Genomic DNA, 14,336 nt, shown 5'->3' with positions numbered 1-14,336 from the left:
AGGGGAGGAACGAGAAAGAAGGGATTGCCTTATCATCTTAAATCATTCACTAATCGAGCAGTCGCTCGGCAACAGCTACAGTTAGCAAACAATGTTGCAAGAATGTAAAAGGTGAATGACCTGTGACGTAACTTGCTTATTGTCGAAGCGCCGTCAGAGATGCAGCGAGTTACTGACTTTGAAAACCGCGGCTTGAAAAACGGACAGAAGAAGAACACTTTTACACATTCTTTTGATGTACGAGATACGAGGGCTGTCCAGAAACTAAGTTACGATTGATCGCGAAATGAAAATCACAGTGAAAATCAGAAATGTTTCATTTGTAACAGTTAGCTACACCTTTCAGCTACTTCTCTACGTAGTCGCCGTTCTGACTCAGACATTTGTCGTAGCGTTGTACCAACTTTCCAATAACCTCATCATAGAAGGCAGCCGCCAGTGCTTTCCGCCAATTCTCTACGCTGGCCTGAAGTTCGTTGTCTGTGCCAAAATGTTGTCTTCATAGCCAGCGGTTCGTTTGAGCAGAGATGAAACTCAGTGGGAGACAATTACGGGCTGTATTGTGGGTAACCAAACATTTCCAATTGAAACGATGCAGGAACATCTTCGTTGCCCCTGCAGAATGAGGCTGAGAATTGTCTTGAAGAAGAAACCGCACGACAGTTATGTAATGTTGGTTGCATAGCTTCAGGGGAAAATTCTCACCAGGCCCTCGTACTTGGCGGGAGACACTATTTTCTATAACATCTTTATGCGCTCACTAAGAGCTCAGGAATGAAAAGAGCGACATAATTGTACCTAGAGTCATACTAGAGACACTGCCCAACACATCTTTGCAAAGCTTTATCGGATTTTCATAGTCGTTTCCATTTCGCGACCGATCGTAACTTACTTTCTGGACAGCCCTCGTATTCTCGATGAACAGTTACTCAGTTACTCATTTTTTTTCTCTTGTCTCTTGTAACTCGTGTCGGACGCGCATGTCTTGCCGCCTTATTATTATTGTAAAAAATAATATTATTTTAGTGTAAAGTAAAAGTGCAATACTAAAAGTGCTATACTGCATAGCAGTAAATTTATTGTACGACGTGTATATGAAAACGTCAAAGGAATTATTTTCATTACGAGAAGTACCAGTCAAAACGGCATCCATTTTAAATCCTTCATTGCAGTGTAACCTCATCTATTAATTGCCATAAATTCAGAGTTAAATGGAACTGGTGTATGGACTATTTATTTAGTATAGAATCAATGTCTCACTCCTTAATGAAGTTATTTAATTTTATTTATGTTTCTGCCAAATAGAGAGTTCACAGTCACGAATTCTTTCGTCGAAATCGGACGGAAGTTGCATGCGGCGAAATATTTTCTCCGCGCCATATTCTACTGGTAAATTCTTGTTGAGCTTTTCAAAAATAATTATATTTCGAATAGGCATTTACTCTCCTCTGCAATGCAACTTCCAACTGATCAGACGATCCAACAAGAACCAGCCGCACACGGTCGGCGTTCGCAAATATATTTCCATCGCTGATTAAAGCTAGATATTACAGCACAAAAGTAAACATATTGTTATAATTAGCGACTACGAACGGGGACATTTATAACTGTATGTTTATGTATACACATTGCATAAACATATCGTTATAAGCTCCGTCGGGACTCTATGCAGAATCAGCAGCAACAAGTGAAAATGTGTGTCTGACAGGGAAACGAACCCGGGATCTTCTGCTTACTAGACAGTTGAGTTAACTCCGAAAGAACAGACACCAGGCATTCATACACTACTGGCCATTAAAATTACTACACCAGGAAGAAATGCAGATGATAAACGGGTATTCATTCGACAAATATATTATACTAGACCTGACATGTGATCACATTTTCACGCAGTTTGGGTGCATACATCCTGAGAAATCAGTACCCAAGACAACCACCCCTGGCCGTAATAACGGCCTTGATACGCCTGGGCATTGAGTCGAACAGAGCTTGGATGGCGTGTACAGCTGCCCATGCAACTTCAACACGATACCTCAGTTCATCAAGAGTAGTGACTGACGTATTGTGACGAGACAGTTGCTCGGCCACCATTGACCAGACGTTTCCAATTGGTGAGAGATCTGGAGAATGTGCTGGCCAGGGCAGCAGTCGAACATTTTCTGTATCCAGAAAGGCCCGTACAGGACCAGCAACATGCGGTCGTGCATTATCCTGATGAAATGTAGGGTTTCGCAGAGATCGAATGAAGGGTAGAGCCACGGGTCGTAACACATCTGAAATGTAACGTCCACTGTTCAAGTGCTGTCTATGCGAACAAGAGGTGACCGAGGCGTGTAACCAATGGCACCCCATACCATCACGCTGGATGATACGCCAGTATGGCGATGACGAATACACTCTTCCAATGTGCGTTCACCGCGATGTCGACAAACACGGATGCGACCATCGTGATGCTGTAAACAGAACGTGGATTCATCCGAAAAAATGACGGTTTGCCATTCGTGCACCCAGATTCGTCGCAGGCGCTCCTGTCTGTGATGCAGCGTCAAGGGTAACCGCAGCCACGGTCTCCGAGCTGATAGTCCATGCTGCTGCAAACGTCGCCGAACTGTTCGTGCAGATGGTTGTTGTCTTGCGAACGTCCCCATCTGTTGACTCAGGGATCGAGACGAGGATGCTCGATCCGTTACAGTCATGCGGATAAGATGCCTGTCATCTCGACTGCTAGTGATACGAGGCCGTTGGGATCCAGCACGGCTTTCCGTATTACCCTCCTGAACCCACCCATTCCATATTCTGCTAACAGTCATTGGACCAGCGAACGCAGCAATGTCGCGATACGATAAACCGCAATCGCGATAGGCTACAATCCGACCTTTATCAAAGTCGGAAACGTGATGGTACGCATTTCTCCTTCTTACACGAGGCATCACAACAACGTTTCACCAGGCAGCGCCGGTCAACTGCTGTTTGTGTATGAGAAATCAGTTGAGAACTTTCCTCATGTCAGCACGTTGTAGGTGTCGCCACCGGCGCCAACCTTGTGTGAATGCTCTGAAAAGCTAATCATTTGCGTATCACAGCATCTTCTTTCTGTCGGTTAAATTTCGGGTCTGTAGCACGTCATCTTCGTGGTGCAGCAATTTTAATGGCCAGTAGTGTATAATGGACTCACCACGATGGGCAATGAATTCATCACCTTCGGTGCGGATACACAGTTACGTTCGATCTCCTGCGGAAATCCCAAAGTAGCGAGTGTGTAGGACATGAACGAGGACTGTGGATAAGTGGCAGGAAGGCTTGCCTGCATAGTACGTGCAATTCCAATGGACACTGTGTCCGGATGGCGCAGTGGTTAACGCATCTGCCTTAGTAAGCAGGAGAGCCCGGGTTCGAATCCCGGTCTGGCACTGATTTTCATCCGTCGCCGCTGTTTCGCAGTCCCGATGAAGCTCACATCTATATTTCCTTCCATTAGCTCACTCATACTGAGTATAAAGGGACGATCTGTATTTGCTTATTTAGGAGAAGAAAACTTCTTAGCCAAAATCGTAATAAAACACCTTCTTGCGGATAACCTGTTTCGGTAAAACTTTTTTGTAATCATCAGATCTTCGTACAGGTTATTATAAACACCTTCTGCTAGATACTCACAAAATCTTTCCATGAATTCTCCATATGCACAACATATGACATGAATGGTGTGTTGGCACATCAAAAATAAAAGTTAAAATTACTATGCTATCAAATCGCCACAAATTTGACGTGGCAACACATCATTCGTGTCATACGTCATGCATCTGAAGATTTACTGGAAAGATTTTGTGTGCATCTGGCACAAGATGTTTATAATAACCTGTGCGAAGGATGGCAACATAGTTTTACCGAAACCGGTTACCCACAATACAGTGTTTTATTGCCATTTGGCTAAGAAATTCTTTTTCTACTAAGATAGTTCCTTCCCTGACCTTTCCTTTCTCCCACATTTCCCTTCAACTTGCGTAATATGCATCACAGCTGCGATTTCCGCATGATGTATGTTCTTTCGGCCGTGTCAGAAAGAATAGACGCGGCACATTCATATAATGCTTTTTTTTTTCAAATCGAGATATGTGAGGACGGATACCGCTCATAGAGGCTGGCTGCAGCGCAATGCGGACGCAACGCACTGTCGCCTTCACCTTCCTCCTCCTGGGCGCTGGCCGGGTGGGTGGAATGTGGGAGGGGTGGAGTGGAGGCCGCAGCCACTGGTCAAGACAACTCTAGCTATGTAATCATGACGTTTAGTTGATTTACATGCTGTGACAAGCCGTCTTCGACATTGACTGCAATGTCTGTGCTCCAGTCGACAACTTGCGGACGGACCGGCCTGGGAGAGGCGCTGTCGCTTTTTTTCAGTTTTAAATAAAGAAGTAGCCGGCTGCAGTGGCCGAGCGGTTCTAGCCACTTCAGTCTGGAAGCGCGCGACCGCTATGGTCACAGGTTCGAATCCTGCCTCGCGCATGGATGTGTGTAGGTTAGTTAGGTTTAAGTAGTTCTAATTTCTAAGGGACTGATGACCCCAGATGTTAAGTCCCATAGCGCTCAGAACCATTTTAAATAAAGAAGTAATTGTAACCCTTTTTCCACGGCCTTTGTGATATCAAGACAAGCACTTTGGAGAGTGCGGTGCAGTGCAATACGAAACACTGTGCAATGTACGTAGAGTTATTGTCATTTACTACAGTTCATTTCTCTGCTATCCTTAACCTCGTGGTAGCGGTGCAAATGTGCAGCTTATTAGCGAAACACACTGAGGTGACAAAAATCAGGGGATACCTCCTAATGTCGTGTCCCAACTCCTTTTGCCCGGCGTAGTACAGTAATTCAACGTGGCGTGAACTCAACAAGTGTTGGAACTGCCCTGCATTAATATTGAACCATGCTGCTCCCATAGGCGCCAACAATTGCGAAAGCGTCGCCGGTGCAGGAGTTTGTGCATGAACTGACATCTCGGCTACGTCCCATAAATGTTCGATGGCATTCATGTCGGGCGGTCTGGGCGGCCAAATCATTCGATCGAATTGTCCAGGATGTTCTTCAAACCAAAGGCATACATTTGTGGTCCAGTGACATGGCACATCGTTATCCATAAAAATTCCATAGTTGTTGTGGAACATGAAGTCCATGAATGGCTGCAAATGATATCCAGATAGACTAGTTGGACCAGAGGATCCAGTCCAATCTATGTAAACACAGCCTACACCATTATGTAACCACCACCAACTCGCACAGTACCTTGACAACCTGGGTCTATGGCTTCGTGGGGTCTGCACCACACCACAACCCTACCATCAGCTCTTATCAACTGAAATCGGGACTCAGCTGCCCAGACCACCGTTTTACAGTCGTCTAGGATCCAACCTATATGGTCAGAGCACAGGAGAGGAGCTGCAGGTGAAGTCGTGCTGCCATATCCCATTAACGCCAATTTTTTCCGCACGTAATTAACGGATACCATCGTCGTACATCCCACATTGATTTCTGAGGTTATTTCACGAAGTGTTCCTTGTCCGTTAGCACTGATAACTATACACAAACGCCGCTGAACTCGGTCGTTAAGTGATGCCTGTCGGCCTCTGCGTTGTCCGTGGTGAGAGGCAATGCCTGATATTTGGTATTCTCGGCACATTCTTGACACTATGCCTCGTGGAATATTGAACTCCCTATCGATTTCCAAAACTGAATCTTCCATAGTTCTAGTTCCAACTATCATTCGGGGTTCAAGGTCTCTTAATTCCCGTCGTGCAGCCACAATCACGTCGGAAACCTTCTGACATGAATCAACTGAGCACAAATGACAGCTCTTCCAATGCACTGCCCTTTTCTACTTTGTGTACGCGATACTACCGCCAGCTATATGTAGACATATCGCTATCCAATGACTGTTGTCACCTCACAGTGTGTATCTTTCTGCAGAAGCATTCCAGCTGTTATTTTTTACAAGTCCACTATAATCATATAGCCGAGAGTGAAGTCACACACTAAAAGTGCAGGTAGTAAGTTCGTTTTAATTGAAATGTAAGCTTGGTGCGTATTTTGTTGTTAAATAAACAAGGGGTCTATACAATGGCGATGTACTTGAGGACAATATTATAGAAATGGAATAGAATGTAGATGAAGATGAATTGGAGATACGATACTGCGTGAAGAGTTTGACAGAGCACTCAAAGACCTGAGTCGAAACAAGGCCCCGGGAGTAGACAACATTCCAATAGAACTACTGACAGCCTTTGGAGAGCCAGTCCTGCCAAAACTCTACCATCTGGTGAGCAAGATGTATGAGACAGGCGAGATACTCTCAGACTTCAAGAATAATATAATAATTCCAATCCCAAAGAAAGCAGGTGTTGACAGATGTGAAAATTACCGAACTATCGGTTTAATAAGTCACAGCTGCAAAATACTAACGCAAATTCTTTACAAACAAATGGAAAAACTGGTAGAAGCCGACCTCGGGGAAGATCAGTTTGGATTCCGTAGAAATGTTGTAACACGTGAGGCAATACTGACCTTACGACTTATCTTAGGAGAAAGATTAAGGAAAGGCAAACCTACGTTTCTAGCATTTGTAGACTTAAAGAAAGCTTTTGACAATGTTGACTGGAATACTCTCTTTCAAATTCTAAAGGTGGCAGGGGTAAAATACAGGGAGCGAAAGGCTATTTACAATTTGTACAGAAACCAGATGGCAGTTATAAAAGTCGAGGGGCATGAAAGGGAAGCAGTGGTTGGGAAGGGAGTGAGACAGGGTTGTAGCCTCTCCCCGATGTCATTCAATCTGTATATTGAGCAAGCAGTAAAGGAAACAAAAGAAAAATTCGGAGTAGGTATTAAAATCCATGGAGGTTCGCCGATGACATTGTAATTCTATCAGAGACAGCAAAGGACTTGCAAGAGCAGTTGAACGGAATGAACAGTGTCTTGAAAGGAGGATATAAAATGAACATCAATAAAAGCAAAACTAGAATAATGGAATGTAGTCGAATTGCGTCGGGTGATGCTGAGGGAATTAGATTAGGAAATGAGACACTTAAAGTAGTAAAGGAGTTTTGCTATTTGGGGAGCAAAATAACTGATGACGGTCGAAGTAGAGAGGATATAAAATGTAGACTGGTAATGGCAAGGAAAGCATTTCTGAAGAAGAGAAATTTGTTAACATCGAGTATAGATTTACGTGTCAGGAAGTCGGTTCTGAAAGTGTTTGTATGGAATGTAGCCATGTATGGAAGTGAAACATGGACGATAAATAGTTCTGTGGTGCTACAGAAGAATGCTGAAGATTAGATGGGTAGATCACATAACTAATGAGGAGGTATTGAATATAATTGGGGAGAATAAGAGTTTGTGGCACAACTTGACAAGAAGAAGGGACCGGTTGGTAGGACATGTTCTGAGGCATCAAGGGATCACAAATTTAGCAAAATGGCTCTGAGCACTATGGGACTTAACTGCTGAGGTCATCAGTCCCCTAGAACTATGTAAACCCTAACTAACCTAAGGACATCACACACATCCATGCCTGAGGCAGGATTCAAACCTGCGACAGTAGCGGTCTCGCGGTTCCAGATTGTAGCGCCTAGAACCGCTCGGCGACTTCGGCCGGCACAAATTTAGCATTGGAGGGCAGTGTGGAGGGTAAAAATCGTAGAGGGAGACCAAGAGATGAATACAATAAGCAGATTCAGAAGGATGTAGGTTGCACTAAGTACTGGGAGATCAAGAAGCTTTCACAGGATAGAGTAGCATGGAGAGCTGCATCAAACTAGTGTCAGGACTGAAGACCACAACAACAACAACAAATAAAACGTTAAATTTCGGTATAATTTGTTAGATTACCGCGATGTGGTGATTGTTTGGAAGATATTTTTACGCGTGTGTTTTTGAAAAAAAAAAAGGAGATATTTGTGGAGAATTAGGTTTTAACGAAATCCCGTATTTAGGTGCATCATATTAAAAAATCGGTAAAATTATAGGTATTTGCGGAATACTACGGGGAAATCGATAAAATTTGCCTAAAAACCGTAAATAGCGTCATATGTTGCTTGTGTTAGTTATTAAACATTTAAAGGTACGTATGGCGTCGATAGTTCCGATGCCCCAGCGTAGGTGCACGCTCGTAGGTTGGCACTACGAGAGCGGACGACCTACGCCGACCGACCACAGCGCCCTCTAGCCGACGCTGTGGAACTCAACGAGTTCCGCTCTGCTTTCTGCCCATTTCATCAGAAGCAGACGACCGAGCACCTTAGCTTCTACTTCACAGGGAGCTAGCCATTACAGACTTTGCCTTTGTTACTTCAGTGATAGTTTAACTAGTAGTAACTGTTAGCTTTGATACATGAACAGCTTCGCACCTACGTGCTCTTCAAGCCTAAGTAAAGTAGATGTCATTTACTAATATTCTCCATTAAATGTGCTTTTACTTTACATGCAGTGCCGAAGTGCTTTACCTCTCCTGCTCCTACTCCCTTCCTTCATTCGGCCTATTTTGCAAATCATAGGAGCAGACCCACGCGCCGCCTTCCAGTTGGGATACAAAAGTACGTATTCTGCGTGTGTTTCCTGAACATCGATAAAGTAGCAGCGAAATCCATATTTATGTGTGTTGTCTTAAAAATGGGTAAAATTAGCCACAAAAACCCATATTTGTATCTATCTTCTTAAAATGTGGGGAGGGGGGGACAGAAGAGAAACTCATATTTGCGTGTATCTTCTTTTAAGGTGCAGGGGAATCAGAAAATATCAGTGAAATGTGTTTCTTCTTTTTAAAAAATCGGTATAAAGTAGACATGAAGCCGTAAATAGCGTCATATGATGCAGAAAATAGTGTGGCTGTCGAAAATTTGCAAAAACTAGGCCAAACCGCTGGGTACTACGCTATGCTGAAAATTCGCAACATCACCTGAATTTACTGCTGCTGCACTGAAATCGATATTAAGAATGACAATCTCGAGGACGCTAAGGAGCAGTGGGGGCAGTGGATATGTTGGGGACTTCATTTTTTTGGGTCATACATTGCCGTAATTAAAAAAGGCAGTTATCACTTTAAGCTAAAAGTATTGAACACATGGGTAAACATGTAGCCACTAGGCCGCCGTGTTGCCCATAAATTACGGTAATCATAGTTGCAGTTATTAAAATGGTTCAAATGACTCTGAGCACTATGGGACTTAACATCTGAAGTCATCGGTCCCCTAGAACTTAAAACTACTTAAACCTAACTAACCTGAGGACATCACACACACCCATACCCGAGGCAGGATTCGAACCTGCGACCCTAGCAGTAGCGCGATTCCGGACTGTAGCGCCTAGAACCGCTCGGCTACCGCAGCCGGCTACAGTTATTACTCTTTAAGTATGTTGTAAATAAACAAAACTTGCGTCCAAGTGAACAGTTTGTTTACGTGAGGGTCATTAAATTAGGCTATCGCAATTGGGCGGTTTGTTTACTTAAGGAGAACCCATTACTACCATTATCCGGCATACGTCTGGTCAGCCGACTATTAATAGACCCCCAACCCTTCTGCATCTGCCTCTCCTTGACGTAGGACACACCACGTTCTACAACAGGTGAGGTGAGTCTCAGTGGAACAGTTTTGGTTTCAGTACAAAACAGTAAACTTGTTGCGTAAGCGGATGGATGTAGCAATCTGAGTTCCCCTGGTCCCCGCCTTCCGCGTGCAGGGCGCCTGCTCCTGCTCTGCCACTGACAGAGCAGTGGTAGACGAGCAGTGAGAGATCCTGTACTTCCTGCAGGGGAGACAGGGTCTGCAAGAGAGGATAGCATTTGAGGTAACTTAGGTATCTTTGGTAGCTGACTTTCGGCTAACCTCCCGACATACCTATTTGCAGCATTTCTCAAGCGCTTGACAGTAGTCAGGGCAATTTACGGCTGCTTACGAATGTCAACTAACTCATCCTATCTTCGCGAACAGCATTCACAGGGGAGCTACATTGTGACTGGTGCATTTTTTTTACAGAACCGTAAACAAATAAGCGTAAGATAAGCTTTCTAAATCTCTTTAATTTCTGTATCTGTTTACTAGATGTATTACGAATTCCCTTTAAGAACTGAAGCAGTCACGTCACTGTGCTTCTCATAACTAGCTCATATTCAAACTCGCACTGTATATTACTTGTATTACTGTGTATTACATGTACCGACCTGGTGCTATGAGCATAATAGCACTCACAGATCCAGTAGGGGTGAGGTCACATGCAGTCGAAAATAGACAGCTGCGTCCCTTCTCTGAGCTGATCATAGCACGGTTGACATCATTTCAGAACTCGACTGTGGTTTCTAGTTATCGCAGAAAGAGTGCTACATAACATTTTATATGCATGAGAGCATGTAGTTGAAGAGAAATGCTATAATTTTAGTGTGATTTCAGGCTCAATTTGCAGAGAAATTGCATAATTTTAGTGCAAAGTTCACATGATAACCGGCTGCCGCTGGCAAGTATATTTTTCGAATCCCTCACTTTCGTTTTAGGATTTCATTCGTTTATGAAGTACAAAAAAATTTACAAATATCGGTCATTTTTTCACTCTATTCACTATGAATTTACAAATTATAATGGTTAAAATTCTACGTAAACCACTTTCATCCATCATTGCTCACTTACATCTCTTTGTTGACGGTGGAAGAACTGAGAGGAAACTTCAATCAGCGCCGAGAACACTCGCGAAGCTGGGTGGGCTTCGTAAAAGTGCACTAGAGAAATGTTCATGCTCAAATTCGGTGCATATTTGTCATACTGATCATAAAATCAGTTAAATGAAACGTGTTGTACAATAATTACTCACTGAGTCCCACCCACTCTTAGATCGCATATTTGGCAGTAGTTCCAATGACAACTACTTCCTGCCTCTGCTGGAAAACACTGGGGAGTGGCCACACAGGACAGATTAATAATCCTTCAGTACATAAAAGAAATGTAACGCAATCATCATCATCATCAGCCAATTCAATCATTAAATGATGTGGCCTCTTCGAGTCGTGGATTCAGGTTGGCTTTCAGCAGTCTTCTCCAAGTGGGACGGTCTTAGGCAGTTCTCTGCCAGGTGTTACCAGCGATCTTCTTGATGTCTTTGTCCCATCTGTCTGGTGGTCTTCCTCTAGGCCTCCGGTGCTCTCTCGGACTCCACTCCAGTACCAGCTTCGTCCATCTGTTGTCTTTTCTTCTTGCGACGTGGCCAGTCCACTGCCATTTCAAGGAACCTACTGTCTCTAAGATGTCGTTAACCTTCGTCATAGACCTGCTGTCATCTGCCCTTTTCCTATCCTTTCTTGTATAGCCCAGCATTGATCTCTCCATGGCTCTCTGTGGTGTCCTAAGTTTTCCTTTTGTAAATGAGTTCAGTGTCCATGTCTCGCAGCCATACGTCATCACAGGAAGAATGAATTGATCAAATACTGCTTTCTTCAGATTTACTGGCATTTTTGATCTGAATACTGTTGAATTCTTCCCAAATGCTTACCAGCCAAGCTTGATGCGTCGATAGATTTCTGGCCTTATGTCTCCCTTCCTATTTATAATCTCGCCAAGGTAGGCACATTCACTGACCTGCTTTCTCCTTTCAAGATACTGTCAATTCCATTCATCTGCTCTTCCAAGTCCTTTGCTGTCCCCGACAGAATTATAATGTCATCGGCGAACCTCAAATTTTTTATTTCTTCTCCCTGGACTTTAATTCCTACTCCAAATTTTTCTTATGTTTCCTTTACTGCTTGCTCAATATATAGATCGAATAACATCGGGGGATAGACTACGACCCTGTCTCACTCCCTTCTCAACCACTGCTTCCCTTTCGTGCCCCTCGAATCTTATAACTGCCACCTGTTTTCTGTACAAGTTGTAAATAGCCTTTCGCTCTCTGTACTTTACCCCTTTCACTGCTTTGTCAAATTCTTCACACAGTATCATATCTCCCTCCTCATATTCATCTACGTCCTCTTCCATCTCCATAATATTGCCCTCAATTAAATCTCCCTTGTATAGGTCACCCATTCTTCCACCTTTCTGTTTTCCCCTCTTTGCTTAGGACTGGTTTTCCATCTGAGCTCTTGACATTCATACAGGTGGTTCTGCTTTCTCCAAAGATCTCTTTAATTTTCCTGTATGCAGCATCTATCTTACCATTAGTGAAATATGCTTCTACATCCTTACATTTGTCCTCCAACCATTCCTGCTTAGCCATTTTGCACTCCCCGTCGATCTCATCTTTTAGACGTTTGTATTGACATTCACCTTACAGTTATTAACCAACCCTTTATCAAGTGTGTTTTACAACAAAACTATTTTGTCACACCGATAGCCATTTAATGTTTATGACGATCAGCGCAGCTAGTGATGTGGAAACTGGGAGGGTGACTTTTTCGCTCCTCAGATAGAAAATATTTCCGAAATAGAACTCACACCATGGATATCGTTCTTAATGGGACCGCGTACACGTGTAGTAGATCCGTCACTTAGTTTATCGGTAGCCTCATTTCATTTCTTTGTGGCTTATTTGTATTGCCCGAGGTTGTTGAGATGTAATATTTCTCTCCCAAAGAGCCACGCATTGTTTTTAAATACTAAAATCCTGAATATTGTGGGTATAGAAATCTAAATTCAGTTTTGCATACTGTGTACAATTTTTCAACGATGATGTCATTTTTAAGATTTTACTTCATTTTTTACATGTTTGTATTTCACTTCCATTTATAACACAACAGTACATTCTTTTAATGTTGGTAAGGTGCCTCTACAAAGTTGCGCAATTACACATTCGTAGATACTGAAAATATATTGATGGTTCATCTGCTTGTTGCCATTGTCGCAACACTTGCTGGTGTTAACTTGCACATACTACTTAATGGTAGGGATGGGCGATTAATTGCAATTAACTGATTAATCGTCACTATGCAAGGAATAGATTATGCATATACTGGTATTTCTTTCACGTCAATTAATTTTACGTTATCTGTTATCCTTAGAACTAACTATTTCAATGTTTTCTTTTTTTTGTTTCAAAGGCTGTCAAGCGTTGTTTTGCTGTTTATAGAGTTGTTACGAAAAGAAATCCAACAGTCTGCTAGTACCTGTCGTGCTTCGACGGCGCAGCTCGTAACATTTCGCGTGGACTGTGTTCTGTTTACGACTGCTGCCAACATCAGCTATCTAAAGTAGTAACTCCTAAGGCCGGTCCACACGCAATCTGTACATTTCCAAGAGCAAACCTTATCTGCACATTTCCAAGCGCAAAGCTAGCAGAACTAATAATCTGGCTCTAGTCCACAACTACTTTTTTAAAAAAATTGCAGTTTCCCTCATTGCCTTAGGTAATTACTCTTGTCTTCTCTATTAACGAATTATAAGCAGCTACCTTCTTATGTCGATTGCTGTAATCATTGGTCGTAGGCTTCCACAAACATATCTAACTCCTATGAATTTCAATAAACTCAACAGTGAACTCTCCAAAGCACTTACGCATATGAATCAGTTTATAAATCACTGCGTACGCAATGACGAGAAATACTAGACTGAAAAAAAACCTAACTTAAAGACGTTTCGCACAGGAGACCTGAGGCGAGCTCCTGTCCACAAGCTACGATTAGTCTGCACCGATGTCATTTGCACCATCAGATCTGAATAATTTTGCTCAGACTTCCGACTCTAGCTTTCACGATAGCACAGTATGTGCATATCTCATATCTGCACATACCTTCGATCCGCACTATATGATCTGTCTGCGTAGATGTGATGTACACGGACAGATCATTGTGTGTGGTGGCTGCTAACACACGATCGCAATAATGATAAATACAGGTAAAACCTGAAGTCGAAAATTCACACTGAGAACTGATTTGAAATTAATTGAATCTACAAGTGTGTTCGTCGAATGCAGTGACACAGTGCAACCGGAATTGAAACAGTTTAGATTTCCCAAGGCCTCAATGGGCAGCCAAAACCGTATCAACCACACTTTTTAAAATATGTGAAATTTAATAGATTTTTCGATTTATTGTGAAAATTACTTTTTTAAGTATTGTAAACATTTTCTTTGTTTAATAATTCGTATGGAAACAATTGGCCGGCCGGAGTGGCCGAGCGATTCTAGGCGCTACAGTCTGGAGCCGCGCGACCGCTACGGTAGCAGGTTCGAATCCTGCCTCGGGCATTGATGTGTTTGATGTCCTTAGGTTAGTTATGTTTAAGTAGGTCTAAGTTCTAGGGGACTGATGACCTAAGAAGTTAAGTCCCATAGTGCTCAGAGCCATTTGAACCATTTTTTGGAAACAATTGTGA

The 14,336-nt window shown here is 42.9% G+C and overlaps 1 protein-coding gene and 1 non-coding gene across 2 annotated transcripts in view; both read left to right on the top strand.

Annotated features, from left to right (window-relative positions):
- LOC126199600 (uncharacterized) overlaps window positions 1-14,336 on the top strand; it is a 1,222,178-nt gene that overhangs the window by 1,123,080 nt on the left and 84,762 nt on the right. The window lies entirely within an intron of this gene.
- Window positions 3,338-3,412, top strand: Trnat-agu (transfer RNA threonine (anticodon AGU)). The gene has a single exon. It is a non-coding gene; the product is annotated as a tRNA-Thr (tRNA).

This window comes from Schistocerca nitens, chromosome 8 (assembly GCF_023898315.1).
Source record: "Schistocerca nitens isolate TAMUIC-IGC-003100 chromosome 8, iqSchNite1.1, whole genome shotgun sequence".
NCBI lineage: Eukaryota > Metazoa > Arthropoda > Insecta > Orthoptera > Acrididae > Schistocerca > Schistocerca nitens.
The sequence above is the reverse complement of the archived record's forward strand: the minus strand, read 5'-3'. Positions and strand labels throughout refer to the sequence as shown.